The sequence below is a fragment of the Panthera uncia genome (genome assembly GCF_023721935.1).
Source record: "Panthera uncia isolate 11264 chromosome A1 unlocalized genomic scaffold, Puncia_PCG_1.0 HiC_scaffold_16, whole genome shotgun sequence".
NCBI lineage: Eukaryota > Metazoa > Chordata > Mammalia > Carnivora > Felidae > Panthera > Panthera uncia.
In genome coordinates, this window is record NW_026057576.1 from 37,302,141 (window position 1) to 37,322,437 (window position 20,297).

The 20,297-nt window shown below is 34.7% G+C and overlaps 1 long non-coding RNA gene and 1 pseudogene across 1 annotated transcript in view; one reads left to right on the top strand and one right to left on the bottom strand.

Moving 5' to 3' along the window:
* Positions 1-5,064: 5,064 nt before the first annotated feature.
* LOC125934019 (protein SET-like) lies at positions 5,065-9,829 on the bottom strand (annotated as a pseudogene).
* A 170-nt stretch (positions 9,830-9,999) lies between these two features.
* Positions 10,000-20,297, top strand: part of LOC125933847 (uncharacterized) — a 263,942-nt gene continuing 253,644 nt past the window's right edge. The window contains exon 1 of the long non-coding RNA XR_007461119.1: positions 10,000-10,152. This is a non-coding gene — a long non-coding RNA (uncharacterized LOC125933847). The remainder of the gene's footprint in view (positions 10,153-20,297) is intronic.

Consider the following 20,297-nt stretch of genomic DNA (forward strand, 5'->3'; position numbering starts at 1 on the left):
TGTTGAATTGAAGTGATGAGAGTGAGTACACTTGTTCCTGATCTTGGAGGAAAAGCTTTTAGCTTTTCACCATTGAGTATGATGTCAGCTTGGGTTTGTCACATATGGAATTTTTTATTGACATTTAAAAAAATATTTCATAGTTGCCCCATATATGGTGCCACTGGTGGCTTATTATATGTAAAGAAAAGAATGAAAATAAAAGAAAAGCCTCACAGTAAGTCTCATCATCATGTAAATTCAGAGGACTGAGGAAGAGAAGATAGTAAAACTTGGGGAGAAAAAACAACTTCTAATATCAAAAATACCACAGAATTCTCTATGGTAACTCTGGAATCTAGAAGGAAATATTTAACACAATTTTAATGGAGGAGGGTGAAGAAACATAAATAGACATAGGTTTCTATATATCATTTGAACGGGTAGAGTGACAACACACAGTAGACTGTGTATCTGTTTGTATAGATTTTAAGTGGTTGTTCTATTATTATTGGCTAGTAATTAAATTAGTAATTAAATTAAAAGAAAATTAAAGTTGAAGAAAGTTTAGGTAGTCCAAAATAAGGTAGGTAAAAGAAAACAGAGAAACAAAAACTAGAACACACAGCAAAACAAGCTGACTTAAATTCTAAAGTATTAATAATTACATGAAATGTAATTTTATTAAATACCAATGAAAAGAAAAAGATTGGCAGAGTGAATTTGAATACATACTCCAAGTATCCACAAAATAAACTCACTTCAAATAAAACAATATAATCCAATTGAAACTAAAATGATGGAAAAAAACGTATAACATGCAAATATAAATTTTAAAAAAAGCTTGAGAGGTCTTCAAATAAAGTAGTCATCAGAGCAAATAAAATTACCAGAGACGTTAAGGGATATAATATTATGATGAAAGGGACAACCCTTCAAGAAGACATAGCTGTTCTATATATGTACCGAGCATTCAAGCTGCAAAATACAAAGCAGTTTTATGTGGATTCAGCTGCTGATTATATGCTATTTAATATAGACAATCAAAAATTTATAATTATTGATTGTATCCAAATATTCAAATATTTATATAATTTTCCTCATGCATTAATTATGTGGTAGTGTTGTTTTATTCTGGGTACTTGATTTTTTTAAAAAATAAAAGCAAAGCAACATTTTCAAAGATCTCTGGTGTTGAGCTGTCACCTGATTTACAGTAGTTGCAGAATTCCTGGACAGTTAGAAAGCTTTTTCAGTAAAGGTACCAACTTCAGAAAATGATGTGAAATAAGTGCTTTTAAGAGCTAAAAGCAGCGGCCACATGGAACAAAAGAATGAATGGTGAGGGTTCTGTATGATGTTCATATTGAAGTTCTATTCTTTTATAGTTCAACAGATCAAATGTGATGAGCCACTTGTTACTAAATAAAAGGACATGGGGCTTTCACTTTCACAAAGCCAAAGAATCCAATTGGTCTTTCTTTTATAAGTACTACGAGGGATTAAATATTTGGATTGAAAAAAAAAAAAAAAGAAAAAAGAAAAAAGCAACATCCTAACTTCTGCCACCAGCTATGGGTTGTCAGTTACTAATGCCCTACATAAAATAAAAGGCACCTAAAGGTGCTATAGTATTGTAATTTCCCATTTTGTCACCAAGAGATGAAGTTCTCTTAGATAAAATCTGAATAAGGACACCTGATTTTTTTTCCACTATCTTCTGATTCTGAATTTGTCAACTGAATAAAGCATACTACAGTTTCCATTATTATCTCTGTGAGATTAAATTTCCTTAACTGTAATAGTTTATTCTTCTAAGTTCATGTTTTCAAATCTTAGAATAGTCTATATATTATCCTTTATAAAATATGTAATAAATATTACCGAATATCTTTGTAAAATATCCATGTTTTTGCCCTCTTTCTCAGTTCCTCAGTCCAGCATCCTCTCTGACCTCCTTGCTGATTCTTGAACACACCTTATAACCTGACATACAAGTAAATATCACTCTACTTCCAATACTCTATAACTTTCTCCTCTTCCCAGTATTGCTGAACTCACTTTCTTTGCATCTTGTCCTACAAGACACTTTATCTTCAATATAAATTTTTATAATATTTTTTTATTTTTTAGCGTTTGATTATTTTTGAGAAAGAGAGACAGAGTGTGGGTGGGAGAGGGGCAGAGAGAGAGGGAGACACAGAGTCCAAACAGACTCCAGGCTCTGAGCCAGCACAGAGCCTGACACGGGGCTTGAACTCACAAGCTGTGAGATCATGACTTTAGTCAGAGTCAGATGCTTAACCGACTGAGCCACCCACGTGCCCCATCTTCAATATATACTATTTTATTTATTACATCCATTTTGCTTATTGTGTATTTCCCACTAATGGAAGGTAAGTTACTTGAAGGCAGGGGTGTTCACCTATCTTGATCACAGATACAGATCTAAGTCTCCTCTACAGTTCCTGGCATAGGATGGGTACTCATAAAATACATTTGAATGAATGATGTTGTAAAATATAATATACTCATTTGAATGGATTATAGGAAAATGTTTCACTTAGAGTCCTGCTTCGTATTTTGCATAACCTGCATCTGTCATGTCTTCTGTAAACAATAATGTGTTTAGTGTCTTCTCCTCTTACTTGACTTAATATTTTTGTTACTTATCTTCCCATAAACTGCAAAAGAACAAATGACTAACATAGCTTTCTTAAATATAAATAATAATATATATGGCCAAGTCACACACAGTCTCTATCACAACTTCAAGAGCTGTTTAAAATGATAGAGCTATACTGTATATTTTAAGATCATTTGCAGATCTAAGGTTTGGGATCATTTATATATACATTTATATGTAATGCAAGTATTATAAATCTATTATATATAATTACAGCATGTAAATAAATACATATTTATAATTTTGATTAAAATACTAAAATATCTTTATAAGAGAACTATTTCATCTATAGCATTGTACTGGGTATCTATTTGAGATGAAATGTTTAAGTATGCTTCCATTCATAAACTCAGCATATATGTATTGAGTATCTACTAAGTGCTGAGCATTTGACTATGGTACAGAAGCACACAAGACAGACAAGATTGCTGTCCTCATGAAACTCTTATTTGGAGGGATTAAAATAAAAATATTTGGAAATAAAATAAAAATAAATGGAAATTTCATTATAATAATATAAAATTCAGATACAAAAATCTTTTTTTCCCAAAGGAGAAATGGCTAAAACTAATGTTTCTAAGGAGATATACTATTAGTAGATGGATTTTTGAAGGATAATGTAATATATATGTACATTTTATTAGAATAAAATGACACAATATTTTTGCTTCTTTACAGATAGTGTTGTGGTTATTTAATCACTTTAAAATTTCTTTTTGAGACTGCAATATCGTGCTGCCTGCTGTCCAATGCCTAAAAGAAACTGCTTCATATATTTTGTTGTTTCATTTTTGATTATACATCGAGGGTTATTGAAATACCAATTATTCCATCATAGCCAGAAGAAGAGGTATCTACTTTTTCATAAAATAAAATTTTATGTGATATTGTTTTTGTAGAAAAAAGTGTACAATTTTTGAAAAATGTTTCAAAACTACAGAGTAGACATGAAGAAGCCATGTTATTCTGACAAGTAAAGCCACATGAAGTACATATAGTTTCATAGAAAGGTGACCTGGGGCAGGACAGATCCAGTAAGAGACCATTTGAGAAGCAGTTGAAGTTATATAAACAAGAAATAATTAGGATGTCAAAAGGGCAGTAGTTGTAGGAATGAAAAGTAATAGCATGTTCAATATTATAATATAAAAATGTAATATAATTTGTCATTTCCAGTATATTTCAGCATTTGCGATATACAAAACTATAGTGATTTGGAAATGCCTGGAGCAGGACTGTGTTGTCATAAGACTATTTATATTAACACAGAGCATGGAATTTTAAACCCAACTAATAACCGTGACAGTTCTAAAGTCCCTTAGGGTTCCCAAATTGTTAAAAATGTTTCCTCAGTCCTTATGCTATTCCATGAGTCTATATATTGCAATTTCTCTTTATAGGCTAATTAGAGAAGTAAGATTTACAAAGGACCAGAGGTCAAATCAATGTGGTAGAACACTATAATTTGTTTCACTGGGTCATATTGGTGAGTTGTGATCAAGAGTGAGAAAATTATGGTTGAAACTATTTTTGGTGACAGATTAACACTCAGAGGATTAGAACTTTAGATAAGCCACTCTGCTAAAGTAAGCAAGTGAGCAGGTCATTGACCAGTACATAATTAATGTTATGGGCTACAGGTATTGACAAATGAAGATATGAGCCCACTAGTTTCTGAGAAATTACAGATCCAGGGCTCATGACTTTTACTCCAGATACTATCACAATGCCCAATTCATAGTTTGAATGCAGTACATTGTTGCTCACTATCAAATAAATGCTCTTTCTCTCCTAAAAAACAAAAAAAAAAAAAACAAAAACAAAAAGACAAAAAGGTCTAATGAGAGATGCGAATCACATTGTTAGAAAAGGTTCACATTTTCCTAATAGCTGTTCTCCTCACTGGATATTCATGTAACAAGTACTAGGTCAATTGGATTATATTTGGGATTACTCAAACTTCTTTGTGTGACCTGGTGATAGCCGTTCTTAGTTAAAATGATGATAAGGTTGTGTGTTTCTTGGAATGAAAAGGTCCCTTTTTTGTAATAGCTATTAAACCTGGCAGTACAAGATCAGTGAATTCATGGTCATGAGCCCATTCCTGCATATCTTTTTTCTGTAAAGTAGGTCCCCTGTGCAATTGAAGTATTATCTGATGCCAATAGGTCAAATAAATCTTTGGATACACTGAGGCTGTGCATATATATATGTATATATATGTCTATACATATATATACACATATATATGTATATACATGTATATATGTACATATATGTATGTATATATATATGTATATATATGTATATGTATGTATATATATGTATATATCCAGATACATACCTAATCTTTGAGAATAAACCAGTGGTCCTTTATCATCAAGCTGCTGTTGGTTTCCTCAGGAGATGATGCCATAGCCTGCAACTGTTTCTCTTCCTAGCAGATTGAACACTGGCTTAGCTATAGGGAGACTAGCAGTGGTAATACGAAAGCATGAGCCAATGCTGTTGGACCCTGGCATTGCCTTCATGGCTGCTACCATGGCCACTTCCTTCATGTGCCTGCTATGCCAAGCTGGCAGTTGCCAATTACAAAGGCTTTCAAAAGCCCCTTTGCTGGGTCATTTTGGCTTTTTAGTGGATTCGTCCTTTTTCAGAGGTGGACACATTCTGGTTGAACATAATATGTGACACATTTTTACATCATTTGCCTATGTATAAGACCTCTTTTTTTTTTCCTCAATATTGCAATACTTTATCGATCCAGGATCCTGAATAACTTCTCTATTTTCTATTGTCTGTGACTCTATTTTTATTCTCTCCTGAGGCCACTACTCTGTCCATGTAGAGTGGATGACCATGTTCACAGTCTGAAGTTATGCCCAGTGAGATTTTCCTTTGTCACTACTTTTCAAGGCTAACCATTATAGTAGTATAATTCAATTGTTACTGGTTTTGACTTGCACCCTCATACTGAGACAAACCATCAATAAACCAAATAAGGATTTCTTATCCTCTTTTGTCTAGTCGTAAGAGAGCCCCATAGACACAAGATGAAGAAAGGACACTGGTGCCACAATGGTGGATATCATGGGCGTGTAGGCTTCCTGCACATGTGTCTGACTTGTGTACTCTACCACTCATTGTAACGCATTACACATATAAAACTTCACTCATTATTAGTGTTTCATTGATGTTTATGGACTATGCAGATAGTTCATATCTCTTCTGACTAATTGATGGCTAAGATGGAAGAGCTAACAGAGCACTGGAACAAAACTGTCAGTTTCATTTACTCCATGTGGATGTGAACTGGTTTTATTTATATTTTCTTAGAGGGAGAGAAAAGAGTAAATTTTTCAGATCAGCCACACATCCTATGACTGAGGCTATATTAAATTTTAGCAAAGGTATTTGAGGTTTGGACTACATACAGTTAGGTTGAACTTGCAGTAGGATACAGACATCATCCAGTACCCATCCAGCACCAGTCAGACTGGTGAATCAAAGGACCACTATCCTTGCCCCTTGTAAATTATTGAGGGTAACAATGTGTTTTCTAAGCCACATGGGATGCAACATAAAATTTTTGAATTACTTTCTTATCCAGGAAAGAGTAGTTTCTGAAGACTTGCCCTAAAATTTCCTTCCAAGATAATTCTTCGGACTAAAAAAAAGTAGTGATAAAATGGCAACCATATCCTCAAGATAAGGTCTGTAGCCAGCCCCTTGGCCAGGATCTATTTATTACCTCCCCTCCTCACATATTTACCAAATATACTCCATATACAATAGAGAAGGGGCACAATGATATGATAATGCTTTAGGTCTCCAGGTGCTAGTGTCAACACAGACCCTATTTCTAACATATCTCAACCTGTTTGGCAATCTACTCCCCAGTCCACAGTTACCAGAGGAAATGACTAAGGGATTCTTTAGTGAAGGACTAGTGTATCCATTTTGCGTGTAATAGATAAGGTTTTGCACGGTCCTTTCTCCTGCATAACTATCTCTTCCAGCAATGGTTTCAATGTCTGATAACTGGCTTAACACTCGAATCTTGGCAAGGGGTCATGACTCTTAAAAGGACTAAATGTTTTCAGCCACCTGAGCTCCCATCCTTGATTTCTTCTGTTAGCACAAATTGAATAGTAACTTATTGGCTGCCCACCTGTCTTTTTCCTGAGGAGGTTGTGTTCCATAGCATATGGTTGTGAACTGTATTCATTATCCTTTTCATGCTACATCCTCTTGGCTATTACTTAAACCTTGTCAGTCATTATTATGATTGGCTGTAATCACTTCTCTTCTGGTGGTGAAACACTTAAGCCTGGCCTCTATTTTCTTGCTATTAGTGAGACAAGTTCTTTTTTTCTTTCCTCTTTTCTTTTTCCTTTTCTTTTCTTTTCTTTTCTAACATACATAGATGCTATATACATATAAATGTTTCTTTATTGAAGCAAGATTCCTGACCAGTATAGAGTGATGCATTTATTAAACAGAAACCAGTGCAGAAACTACTACATACCACCTGTCTAGACAGGTTTTGGTTACATTGTACCTATTGATGGAATAGTCCCACTAGTAAAGTTTTATATGTCAAAAAGCTTTGAATTTGAGCAAGGTGTCCATTAATTCACCTCTGAAAAAGTTAAGTGGCATTTAATTTTGGCTAATATATTTTATAGCATTAAAAAGCTTATGCTTAGCTTAAGCTAAATTTCTCAAAATGTTATTCTATGCACAATAGCCCTTAGCAGACAGAGTCTGTCATTGCATCCAAATTCACACAGATGAGTCTCATTTGAGAAATATATGCTAAATAGCTGGTACTTAGAGACAAAAATACTTATAACTTGAGTTTCTTATAGTCAACACAGACTTCTTCCTCTGAGTGTCTGTCTTGGCCACATTTCAGAGTGAAAGTGAAGACATACCAGCAGTGTCCCTGTGTAACTTGGAATTAAATCACCAGATCTGTCTGATGGTGAAGGTGGCACTATTACCAGGTAAATAAAGGCCCATTTAAAAAAAAGCCATTTTGATGGGGCACCTGGGTGACTCAGTTGGTTAAACGTCTGACTTTGACTTAGGTCATGATCTCACTGTTTGTGGGTTTGAGCTCCGCATCAGGCTCTGTGCTGACAGCTCACAGTCTGAAGCTTGCTTTGGACTCTATGTCTCCCTCTCCAACTCCCCCAACATGCTCTGTCTCTGTCCCTGTCTCTCTCTCTTTCTCTCTAAATAAATAAATAAATAAATAAATAAATAAATAAATAAATAGAAATTTTTAAAGCCAATTCAAGATACAAATCAAGGATGGATACACTATACTCAGAACTGAATTTTGATGGATCTGGTATCCTAAATAATGTGGTAAGTTTTAGAAACTGATGGCAAAACTTACCCATGATGTTCTCAAGCTGAGAAGACATTAATCCATTGATTCAAATCCCTTTACTGCATCCACATAGCTCTGAGGTCATCCTGCAAGTTGGGAATCAAAAACTACAGAGTTAGGGTAACAAAGTTTGACAATATGTTATACAAGTCAAATTTGCAAAGACATATTAAGTATATCTGTTCTGAGAGGAAAGCATCAAATTCTTTGTGTACATTTTGGTAGTTTTATTGTAACAAAGACCTGGTACACTTCTAATGTTTAAAACTGAGCATCATCTTTCCTATCTAGTGAAACAAAAAAAAAATTAAAAATAAATAGGAACAAAATTACGGTAGAGTATGTCTATTTCAAATAAGATTCTACAGATTCTACTGATTTGTCAATTGGGTGGCAAGGTTCATGTCATCATTAAGAGAGAATTTGATTTCAAAATTGTCATTTTAAACTGCAAGGATGTCAAACATCATAATTTAACACGCCAAAGAAAAAAACCATGTTTTAAAAATGCCCACTTAAACCACCCAAATATCTCAAACCCTCCATTTGCTGACCTTCTGTAACCCCAGTTTTTGAGTTTTTTTCTTCCTTTCTTCCTTTCTTTCTTTTTTGTAATCAAGGGAAAGAAGACAAATACACGTTGGTAAATGATAATTGTCCATTTTCACATAGAGAGGCAGTGTGATTTCTGAGCCCAATACACAGAGGAAAGAGAAAAACAGAGTTCTATGCACTACTGTACAGGAGCCTCGTATCCTCCAGATTCCAGCAGAAATAAGGAAGCAGAGGGATTTCTTTTTTCCCATAGAGCAGGGTGGTGTAAATTCCATAGTTTTTAATTGAGACAGGAAGAGATAAAAACGAATTTGGAACAGGAAGGGGTAGAGATTCTATTCCCACTCTATTCTGCTCAAGGTATACCCCACCCCTAAATAAGTAGAGAACCATGATAAAATGGAAAGAAAGGAGACCTCAAAAATAGAGTCACAAGGCACAAGAGGAAGAAGGAATGAAAGAAACAAAAACAATTGTGACTCATTTCTCTCATCATTCATGTCAGAAACTATATTGTAATGGATTTGGCCAAGTAACTCTTTGATGACCACTCCTAACTCATTTGCACCTGCATCAGAATGGTCAGTAAACCAGGGTAAGAAAGGCTCTGGTTCCTCATGCTGTCTCTCCCTGGGTTTATTTTGTGTTTGACATGAAAATTTTGGTCAGATCCTTTCCAGATTTCCATTTGATTTCAGCGGACTTTGAACATGGATTACTACTCTCATTCATATGAAATTCTTTGGAGAGAACTTTATTTTGGAAGTAAGGGTTTTCATCAAAACAAAAATCTATTCTGTAACCTGATTTAATATCTCTAAATTCTGTCACTTTTACTCTTGTATAAAAGTGCCTCCCCAAGCAGGCAGACAACATCCAACTTGTGGATGTTGACAAATGCGATTCCCCCCAAATGTGGGATTATGGTGCTTAATTCCAGCCTCTTCTGGGGAAAAAGAAACAAAAAGAAAAGAAAAGAGAAGAAAAGAAAAAAGATTGTCAGAGGTTTTTTATATTTTTGTTCTACTTTCAAAATCTCCTTACTGGCTTGTTCATTAAATCTTTTTCATTTGTATTTCATCAGTATGTTCACTTGCTTTTTACTGTTCTTTTTCGGAGGTCTTTATTCCAGTGTGGCTGGAGCGGAGCTCCTTTTTAGCGACCCTGATGGCGGTGCCTACCTGGTGCTGTTCTTCATGGGGTCTGAGAGAAGTGCAGCAAGGAGGGGACAAGAAGGGAAGGTGAAAAGGGCGGCAGCTTCCCTCAGCCACACTGCCACGCGTGCGATTCGGCCCCGCCTCCTCCCGGGCGCTGGCTGCGCGCGCAACCCTCCCAGCCTGCCCTGCAGCTCAGGGAGGAGCACCGCGTGCCGCTAGCCTGGTTCCTGCTGTTGGAGGTTTGGCGACAAAGTGACAGCTGGCCGGTTTGGCTCCTCCCCTCAGTCCCCGGCGCTCTGGCTCTCCCTGTTTTTCCTCTCCTAGGAACCACCTCCTCCTCACGGCAGCAGCGAGGGGTCCTGTGTTATCTTAAAGTAGGTGTTATTTCTCTTAATTTTGAAAAATTAAGTGTTTTTATCGGAGTAAGAAAACTTAACATGAGGTCTACCTCTCAACAAATTTTAAAGTGTACAATACAGTATTGTTAACTATAGGCATAACATTGTGCAGTATAGTTCTAGAACTTATCTTGAATAAGTGAAACATTATAGCCTTTGAACAGCAACTTCCCATAATCCTTCTTCCAGCCCCTAGAAACCACCATTTGTTTGTTTCAGAGTTTGGCTATTTTAATACTTGATACAAATGGAATCATTCCTGATTTGCCTTCCTGTGACTAGCTTATTCCACTTAGCATTATGGCCCATAGGTTCATACATGTTGCTGTAAATGGTGGGATTTCTTTTTTGTGTAAGCCTGAATAATATTTTGCATGCAAATGCCACATTTTCTTTATCCATCAATTCTTCCATGGTATCAAAAGTTCAGAAACAGCACAAAACCAGTGAATCACCAAAATGGAATTTGTTGAAGCTTATTGTGCACACACCAAAAAGATAGTTTGTGAATTGAGAGTACTCAAGCCAAAACATGGAATAAAACTCAGGGGTATGTTGTTATAAAGCAGCTTATATAGTGAGAAGACATTAAATGTTTATTCTTTACAGAGATTGGTTATAATATTGTAATTTCCCAAAATGATAGGTAAATTGGTCAGTAATTACCTTATATTAACCTTGGGAGACAGTGTAAGTTTTGCCCATGATTTCCAGAGGCATAAATAAGAAATGACCCAGGTCAAGCTAGTTTTGCAAAGTAAGTTAAATTGGTTTTATCTGCTCATAGAGTTTTCAAGTTTGTTTTGATTTTAACAGTGGATATTTGGGTTGTTTTCATACCTTGGCTATTGTGAATAATGCTGCAGTGACCATGGGAGTGCGGGACTTGAATTCAATTCTTTTGGATACATACCCAAAAATAGGATTGCTAGAGCAAATGATAGTTCTATTTTTAATTTTTTTCAGAAAGCACCATACTGTTTCCCATGGTGGCTATACCGTTTTATAATCCACCAGCAATATACATGGTTACAAATTTCTCCACATCCTCACCAACACTTGTTATTTTTTTATTTTTGATAATAGCTGGCCTAAGAAATGTAGAATGACATCTCATTATGTTGTTGATTGCCATTTCTCTGATGACTAGTAATATTGAGCTTCTTTTTATATACTTGTTGACCATTTGCATATCTTCTGCAGAGGAATGTCTATTAAGATTCTTTGCTCATTTTTTAATCGGGACGTTTGGCTTGTTTTTGTTGTTTTGGGGGTTTTCTTCTGTTTTTTGTTTGTTTTTGCTATTGACTTGAGGTCTTCTTTATGTGTTTTGAACATTAACCCCATATGAGATATATGGTTTGCAAATATTTTCTTCCATTCCATAGGCTGTCTTTTCATTGTGTTTGTGGTTTTCTTTTCTTTGTAGAAGCTTTTTGCTTTCATATAGTTTCATTTGTCTATTTTTGCTTATAACGTCTATTCTTTTAGTGTCATATCCAAGAAATCATTGCCAACAAGACTAATGCCATAAAGTTTTTGCCTATGTTTTCTTACAGAAGTTTTATACTTACAGGTTTAATGTTTAAGTCTATAATCCATTTTAGGGTGTCTGGGTGGCTCAGTCGGTTGAGCATCCAACATCGGCTCAGGTCATGATCTCTTGGCTCATGAGTTCCAGCCCCACATTGGGCTCTGTGCTGACATCTCAGTGCCTGGAGCCTGCTTCGGATTCTGTAGCTCCCTCTTTCTGTGCCCCTTCCCTGCTCACTCACACTCTGCCTCTCTGTCTCTCTGTCAAAAATAAATAAACATTAAAAAAGAAAGTCTTTAGTCCATTTTGAGTTGATTTTTTGTGGATGGTATAAGACACCGATTTCATTCTTTTACATATGAGTATCCAGTTTTCCAGCACCATTTGTTGAAGAGACTTTCCTTTCTCTCTTATGGGTTCTTGACACTCTTGTCAAAGAAGAATTGACAGAATATGCCTGTCTCTGGAACAGTCCATGAACTTGGGGCATTCTCTATTTATTTGTGTCTTCTTTAATTTCTTTCAGCAATGTTTTATAATTTTCAATTTACAAATCTTTTACATTCATAATTATATTTACACTGAAGTATCTTATTCTTTTCAGTGTTATTGCAGGTAGGATTTTTTCTTAATTAAAATTTTTTTTTTAGGATTTTATATTTTATTGTTGAGAGAGAGTGAGCGAGCGAGCAGGTGAAGGACAGAAAGAGAGGGAGACACAGAATCCAAAGCAGGCTCCAGGCTCTGAGTTGTCAGCACAGAGCCTGATGCGGGGCTTGAACCCACAACTGTGAGATCATGACCTGAGCCAAAGTCAGGACGCTCAACCGACTGCGCCACTCAGGTGCCCCAGATTTTTTTTTAATTTTTAAAAATTTTCGTAATTTTCTAATTTTCAGATAGTTGATTTTGATGTATAGAAATGTAACTGATTTTTGTATGTTGATACGGAATCCCGTAACTTTACTGAATTCATTTATTGATTCTAACCCTTTTTTTATTGAAGTCTTTAGGGTTTTCTATATACAAAATCATGTCATCTGCAAACAGAGGTAATTTAACTTCTTTCCAAATTAGGTATAATTTATTTATTTCTCTTGCCCAGCTGCTCTAGCTAGGATTTCCAGCACTGTGTGATACAGAATTAGTGAGAAGGGGTATCTTTGCTTTGTTCTTGATTTTAGAGAAAAAGCCTTCAAGTTTTCTACATTGAGTATGATGTTAGTTGTAGAGTTTTCATATATGGCCTTTACTATTTTGTTTTAATTTTCTTCCATTCCTAGTTTGTTGAGAGATTTTATAATAAAAGTATTGAATTTTTGTCAAATATTTTTTTTGTATCTTCTGAAACGATCATGTGATTTTTAACCTTCATTCTGTTAATTTGCATTTGCATGTTTGTTAATTTGCATTTTTTGAAGCATCTTCACAGCCCAGAGATAAATCCTATTTGATCATGGTGTGTGATCCTTACAATAGTGTCAGTGAATTCAGTGTGCTAACATTTTGTTGAGGATTTTTGCATCTATGCTTATAAGGGATGTTGGATTTTGTCGTCCTTCCTTCCTTCCTTCCAGTGTCTTTGTCTGGATTTGCTATCAAGGTAAATCTGTCCTCACAAAACGAGTGATAATATTTACTCCTCTTCATTTTTTTGGCCAAGTTTGAGAAGGATTGGCATTAAATCTTCATTGATGTGTTTAGTAGAATGCAGCAGTGAGATTTTTCTTTGTAGGGAGGTTTAACTAGTGTTTCATTCTCCTTACTCATTATTGATCTGCACATTTTTCTTTTTTATTTCTTCACAATTCAGTCTTGGTAGGTTGTGTGTTTCTAGGAATTTATCCATTTCCACTAAGTTGTCCAATTTGTTGGTATACAGTTGTTCATAGCAGTTTCTTGTGATCCTTTTATATTTCTATGGCATCAGTTGTAGTGTCTCTTCTTTTATTTCCAATATCTTTTGAGTTTTCACCCTTTTTTCCCAGTTTGGCCAAAAATTTGTCTTTTTTTAATTTATCTATTTTGTAAGCTTGATATTTTTCTGTTATCTGTTTTATGTCTGTTCTGTGTAAAATTTTCTTCTATTAGCTTTAGGCTAGTTTGTTGTTCTTTTAGTTCTTCAGGTGTAAAGTTAGGTTGTTTATTTGAGTTTTTTTTTAATGTGGACATTTATCACTGTAAACTTCCCTTTTATACTGCATCTCATACATTTTGATATGTAATGTTTTCATTTGTCTCAAGATTTTTTTCTAATTTGTCTTGTGATTTCTTGTGTGTACTGTTGGTTTTTCAAGAGTGTGTGGTTTAATTTTTACATATTTTGAATTTTCATGTTTTCTTCTGCTGTTGATTTCTAGCTTCATTTAATGGTAGTTGGGAAAAGATTCCTGCTGTGATTTCAATCTTTGTAAATTTGTTAAGACTTTGTTTTTAACCTAACATGTGATCCGTACTGAAGAATGCCCCTGCCATTTGGGTAGAATGCTCTCTGAGCATATTTGTTAGGTCCATTTGACCTATAATGTTGTTCAAGTTCTCTATCTCCTTATTGGCTTTGTATCTGGATATTCTACGCATTATTGAGGGTAGTGTCTTGAAGTGTCCTATTATTATTGTGTGGCTGTCTCTCTTTTCGTTTCTGGTAGTGTCTGCTTTATATATTTAGGCTCTGTGATGTTGGGTGCATATATATTTATAATTATAAATAAATTCATCTTCCTGGTGAATTTACCTTTTTATCATTATATAATGTTCTTTGTCTCTTGGGGCAGATTTTGACTTAAAATAATTTTTTTTTTTTTTTTCTGATAGAAGTATAGCCACTGCTGCTCTCATTTGTTTGCAGTATTGATGGAATTATTTATAAGTGTTGAATTTAACATATTTCTACCCTTGGGTTTTGGAAAATGTCAAGCTAAGGCAGAAATCACAAGGAAAAAAGATATTAAGTAGATCGAGACAATGTGATAAATTAAGGATTAGAGAGATATCAATTTGAGTGGGATAGGCAAAATAATCAGGATGGAAGAGATCATAGGTAGCATACAAGAGAAGAATCCTGCTTCATAGACGAAAGGATAAAACAGCTCAATGGGGAAATGCATTAAAATTCTATTACCATTTTGATTAAAAAGCCTATCTATTTATCTTTTCTTTGGCTATTTATCCTGACATTTAATTTAGCATAAGTTTAAAAAAGTAATACCAATATGGAAACTGACAGCTACTTTTTTGCCTGTGTTATCAGAACCCGAAAAGCTTTGTTGTGAAATATCATGTAGTACCCCCTTGGAGAATTCTGTCTTCATTCGGCTTATTTATGTTTGTGCATGCTTTGAGTTACAGATGTTCAGCACACACACATGCACTGAATAAATGCATTATCATAAAACAGCAAAACTATTCTTACTCACAGATAGAATTGACTGCTTGTTGTTACTGGTTTCAGATGGGTACTATGCAAACCTTTGTAATAGCCCCTTTGATAATTTAGTAAACTTACTCATTTGAATACATTAATGTACCCAAGTACTGTTAAAGTATACTATATTTTCCTGGAGGGAAAGACCTGAGTCCCATCATTGTGGTTTTCTTAGAAATGTCAGCATATTGCTAAATCAATGAGTGCTTATTAAATGAATGAAAAGAAAGAATGAATAAAATTTTAGCTGTGACATGAAAACTTTGCCTTTTGTAATTTTCTTAAACTTTCTAATAATGCATTATTATTTTAAGTGGGTTTTACACTGGAATGAAAATCATTTGGCCTGCATAGGAAAAACATAAAAGTACAGTCCAGAGTAGAAGGAAATTAAATACTCATTTCACATCTGTAACATCAGTCGTGTTGTCAGACTGTGGTAGTATTGAAGTGGGTAAAACACATCGCTTCTCGGCCTTTTGGCTAAGACCAAGTGAAGTGGGTAAAACAGCAGTTTCCTCAGGTATTCTCCAAAATATGTCCACTTTTTTTTTAATGTTTATTTATTTTGAGAGAGAGAGACAGGGGAGAGGAGCATTAACGGGGGAGGGGCAGAGAAAGAGGGAGAGAGAAAGAATCACAAGCAGACTGTGTGCTGCTGTCAGCACAGAGCTGGAAGCAGGGCTAGATCCCATGCACTGTGAGATCATGACCTGAGCTGAAAGCAAGAGCTGGATGCTTAACTGACTGAGCCACCCAGGCATCTCAAAATATGTACACTTTCTAATTTGCTTTTCCACTATCTCTTTTTCCTGTATGCTAACCTAGAGCAATATATTCTTGTTGGCTGAATTGGTATTTATAGTTTTGAATAATTTAGGAAACAAAGAGGTGGACTTTGTGACATTTTAAGCCGCTTCTATATCATATTTCCAAGAATGAAAAAGACAAATTATGGAAACGATAAAGAGAAAATAAAACTTTTAAAATATTGTTAGATTTTCATGTAATCTTATATTTTTAGAAAAGAGAAATGAATTTTTATGTTGAAATAAAACTGCAGTACTATTACAATATTTGAAATAGACCAGATGTTTATTTGGTTGGTTTATTAAAATTTGATTACTCATGGATATTATCACTGATAATTTGGCTTTCTATTCTATGAAAAAAAATGTAATGAACTGCAGAGTTTTCATTGAGCTTTGCAAATTGCTGGGAGTTGGATTCTCTCTAGAGACCTTGTCTTATCACAGCACATCAACTGAAAGTGTAAATATCTAATACACTGAACTGTCTACAACTGCACAGCCTCAGCAGTGTTAGGTCCAGGGCAAATTGTTAGAGAAATGGAGGAAGAATTTAGATAACTTGAATGGGATATCGTTTGGCATAGGACACATCACTCAGTTCACTCAAATATTTTTAAAAATACATTCAACAATAAATATAAAGGGTATATAGTTTTATAATTTCATGTTAACTTATGTTTTAGGAAAGAGAAATAAATTTTATGTTGATAAAACAGCAATGCTATTATAATATTTGAAATAGACCAGACATTTGTTTTGTTGGTTTTATTAAAATATACAAATTTGAGGAAATTACACAACACACTCTTAAAAAATCAGTGCGTTCAAGAAGATATCACAAGGGAAATTAGAAAATAGAGACAAATTAAAATGAGAACACAGCATCCCAAAACTTATGGGACACAGAAAATGCAATGTCAAAGAGGAAACTTACAGCTATAAAAGCTCACATTAAAAAAGAAGACAGGTCTTAATTTAAGGTGCCTGGGTGGCTCAGTCAGTTAAGCATCTGACTCTTGGTTTCGACTCAGGTCATGATCTCATGGTTCATGGGTTTGAGCCCCACATCAGGCTTCATTCTGACATTGCGGAGCCTGCTTGGGATTCTCTCTCCTCTCCGCCCCTCCCCTACTTGCTCTGTCTCTCAAAATATGTAAATAAAACTTAAAAAATAAAAAGACAGGTCTTAAATCAATAAACTATCTTTGTAACTTGTGGAAGTAAAGGAAGAGGAACAAACTAAATACAAAGCTAGATAAAAAGGAGGAAATAATAAAAATTAGAGCAGACTAGGGGCTCCTGGGTGGCTCAGTCGGTTAAGTGTCCTACTTCGGCTCAGGTCATGATCTCGTGGTCTGTGAGTTTGAGCCCCGCGTCGGGCTCTGTGCTGACAGCTCAGAGCCTGGAGCCCATTTCAGATTCTGTGTCTCCCTCTCTTTCTGACCCTCCCCCGTTCATGCTCTGTCTCTCTCTGTCTCAAAAATAAATGCTAAAAAAAAATTTAAAAAATTACAGCAGACTAAAATAGAGAAAACAATAGAGAGAATCAACAAAACCAAAAATTAGTTCTACAAAAATATCAACAAAATTGACAGATTGTTACCTAGATTGACAAAAAAAAGAACATTTAAATTACTAAAATCAGAAATGAAAATGGAGACATTAGTATCTATTTTACAAAAATAAAAAAAAAATATGAGATTATTTTCAAAAATGGCGCCAACAAATTGGATGACCTTGATGAAATGGAGAAATTTCGGTAAATACAAAAGCAAGAAAGCCTGAGGGCTTACACTTTATTTTAAAGTTAATACAAAGCTATGGTAATCAAAGCATAGTGGTACTGAGCCCAAAATTAACTCTTGCATATGTGGCTAAATGATTTTTGACAAGGGTACCAAGACAACTCAATGGAGAAAGGACAGTCTCTTCAACTGGAGAAAGCTGGATATCCACAGTGTAGAAGAAAAAGGCTGGATCCTTACTTAAAGTTACATACCAAGATTAACTTAAAATGGATCCCAAGCTCTTTTTGTAACACCTAAAACTATAAACGTCTTAGAAGAAAACATAGGGGAAAAGATTCAAAGCATTGGATTTAGTAGTGATTTCTTGGATCTGATACCAAAGACAAAGGCGTGCGCGTGTGCATGTGCGCGCACACACACACACACACACACAGACACACAGACACACATAAATAAATAAATAAATAAATAAAATAATTAGACAAATCAGATTAATGAAAATTTAAACAGATAATATCAACAGAGTAAAAGCCAACCTACAGAATGGGAGGGAGTATTCGCAAAGTAATAATGGGAATATTTGCAGAGTAATAATGGGACAGAATATTTGCAAATTGTATATCTGATATTACTATTCCGAAAATACAGAAACCCCTAAAACTCAACAACAAAAAACCAAACACCTGCATTAAAAAATGGACAAAGTACTGGACTGTAAATTTCTCTAAAGAAGATATGCAAATACACACTAAGCACATGAAAAGATGTTCAATGTCACTAAATACTACAGAAATGACAATGAAGACTGTAATGAGATACGTCTTCATACCCATTAGGATCGGTACTATGAAAAACAGAAAATAAGAGTTGTCAAGGATTTGGAGAAATTGGAAGTCCTGTGCACTATTTATGAGAATCTAAAATGACATAGCTACTGTGGAAAACATTGGGGTGGCTCCTCAAAAAAGTTGAAAATAAATTTACGGAATGATTAAGTGATCCCACTTGTGGTATATACTCAAAATTTGAAAGCAGGGTGTCAGAGATATCTGCACTTTGATATTTATAGCAGGTGTATCAACTGTAGTTAAAGTGTGGAAGGAAGTCAAGTATCTGTAGGTAAATAGATAAGCAAACTGTGATGTATGCATACAATGGAATATTATTTAGGCTTTAGAAGAAGGAAATTCTGACACACTACAACGTGGAGGAACCTTGAAGACATTAGGAAATAAGTCAATCACAAAAAGACAAATACTGTATGTGTCTACTTATATGAGGTACTTAGTGTAATAAAATCATAGAGCCAGAAAGTAGAATGATGGTTGCCAGAGGCTGAGGAGAAGGGCGAATGGGGAGCCATTGTTTAATCTGTATAGATTTTCAGTTTTTTGAGATGAAAATAGTTTTGGAGATGGATGGTAGTTGATGGTTGTACTATAGTATGAGTTTACCTGATATCACTGAATTATACACTTAGAAATGCTTTGATGATGAATTTCATGTTTTTGTATTTTATCACAATTTTTTTTTAATTGAAAGAAAAAGATGATTAGGGAAATTTGAATAGGGAATGGTTATTAGGTGAAATCTACAAATTAATCATTGTGTTAGAAGTTTGACAATATTTTGGTTATGTTAGAAAATATTATGTTTTAATGATGAATACTGAAGTATTTAGGAGTGAAATGTCTTGGTATCTTTAATATACTTCAACACAACAATGAAATAAGATAATTGTGACATAATGTCAGCAACTGTTAAATCTAAGTGATGTGTACAGGTATTTATTATACTGTGCTCTCTGTTTTTTGTTTAAACATCTCCATAATACAAATTTTAAAAAATATTCCATCATTTGTAGAGTTTATATACTCCATGAGTTTGTCCTTTATGTGTGTGTGTATGTATTATATGTTCATAGAAACAACATGTTCAGAAATAAAACATGAGAGAAGTAAATACTATTTCTTATCACTCAAAGACAATTCTTGCTAATACTTTAACATATATCTTTAAATTTTTTTCTATGCTTATTTCATTTGGTTATGAACAAAACAATTTTTTGTGGTAAACTCTTTGTAAATATCATTAAAATGTTCCATTAAACTTCCTTGTAATTATTTTCTGGTATATAGATAGGGAAACTCCCTGGAGTGGGATTGTTGGCTTAAAGAGTATGCATATTTGTAACTGTAATTGATGCTACCAGGTATATTCCTAAGAATGTTATAACACTACATGTATTAGTTCTTGATTTTTAAGGATGCAAATATTACATATTCTTGGTATTCAGACACATGATTTGCAGTGAAATCTTTTCAGTGTACATAAGACACTAGTGTTTCTGCCTGTAACAGATGCTGTTGCATTGCCCAGACACCATTTACTGGGCCTGGACACTAATTTCCCAGCAGTAATAGCTGTTGCCTGTTAGTAGCTCACATCTGCACCCTACTGTGGAGGACGGTGTTGGGCTGATAAGAACTATATTACTCAGAGATGCTTGAAAGATAGACTCTCTGGCAACCTTCATGGGTTATGGGCCGCAGTGGTCAATGACCAACCCAAAAGGTGATAGCCGTGCCAAACACGATTTTCTG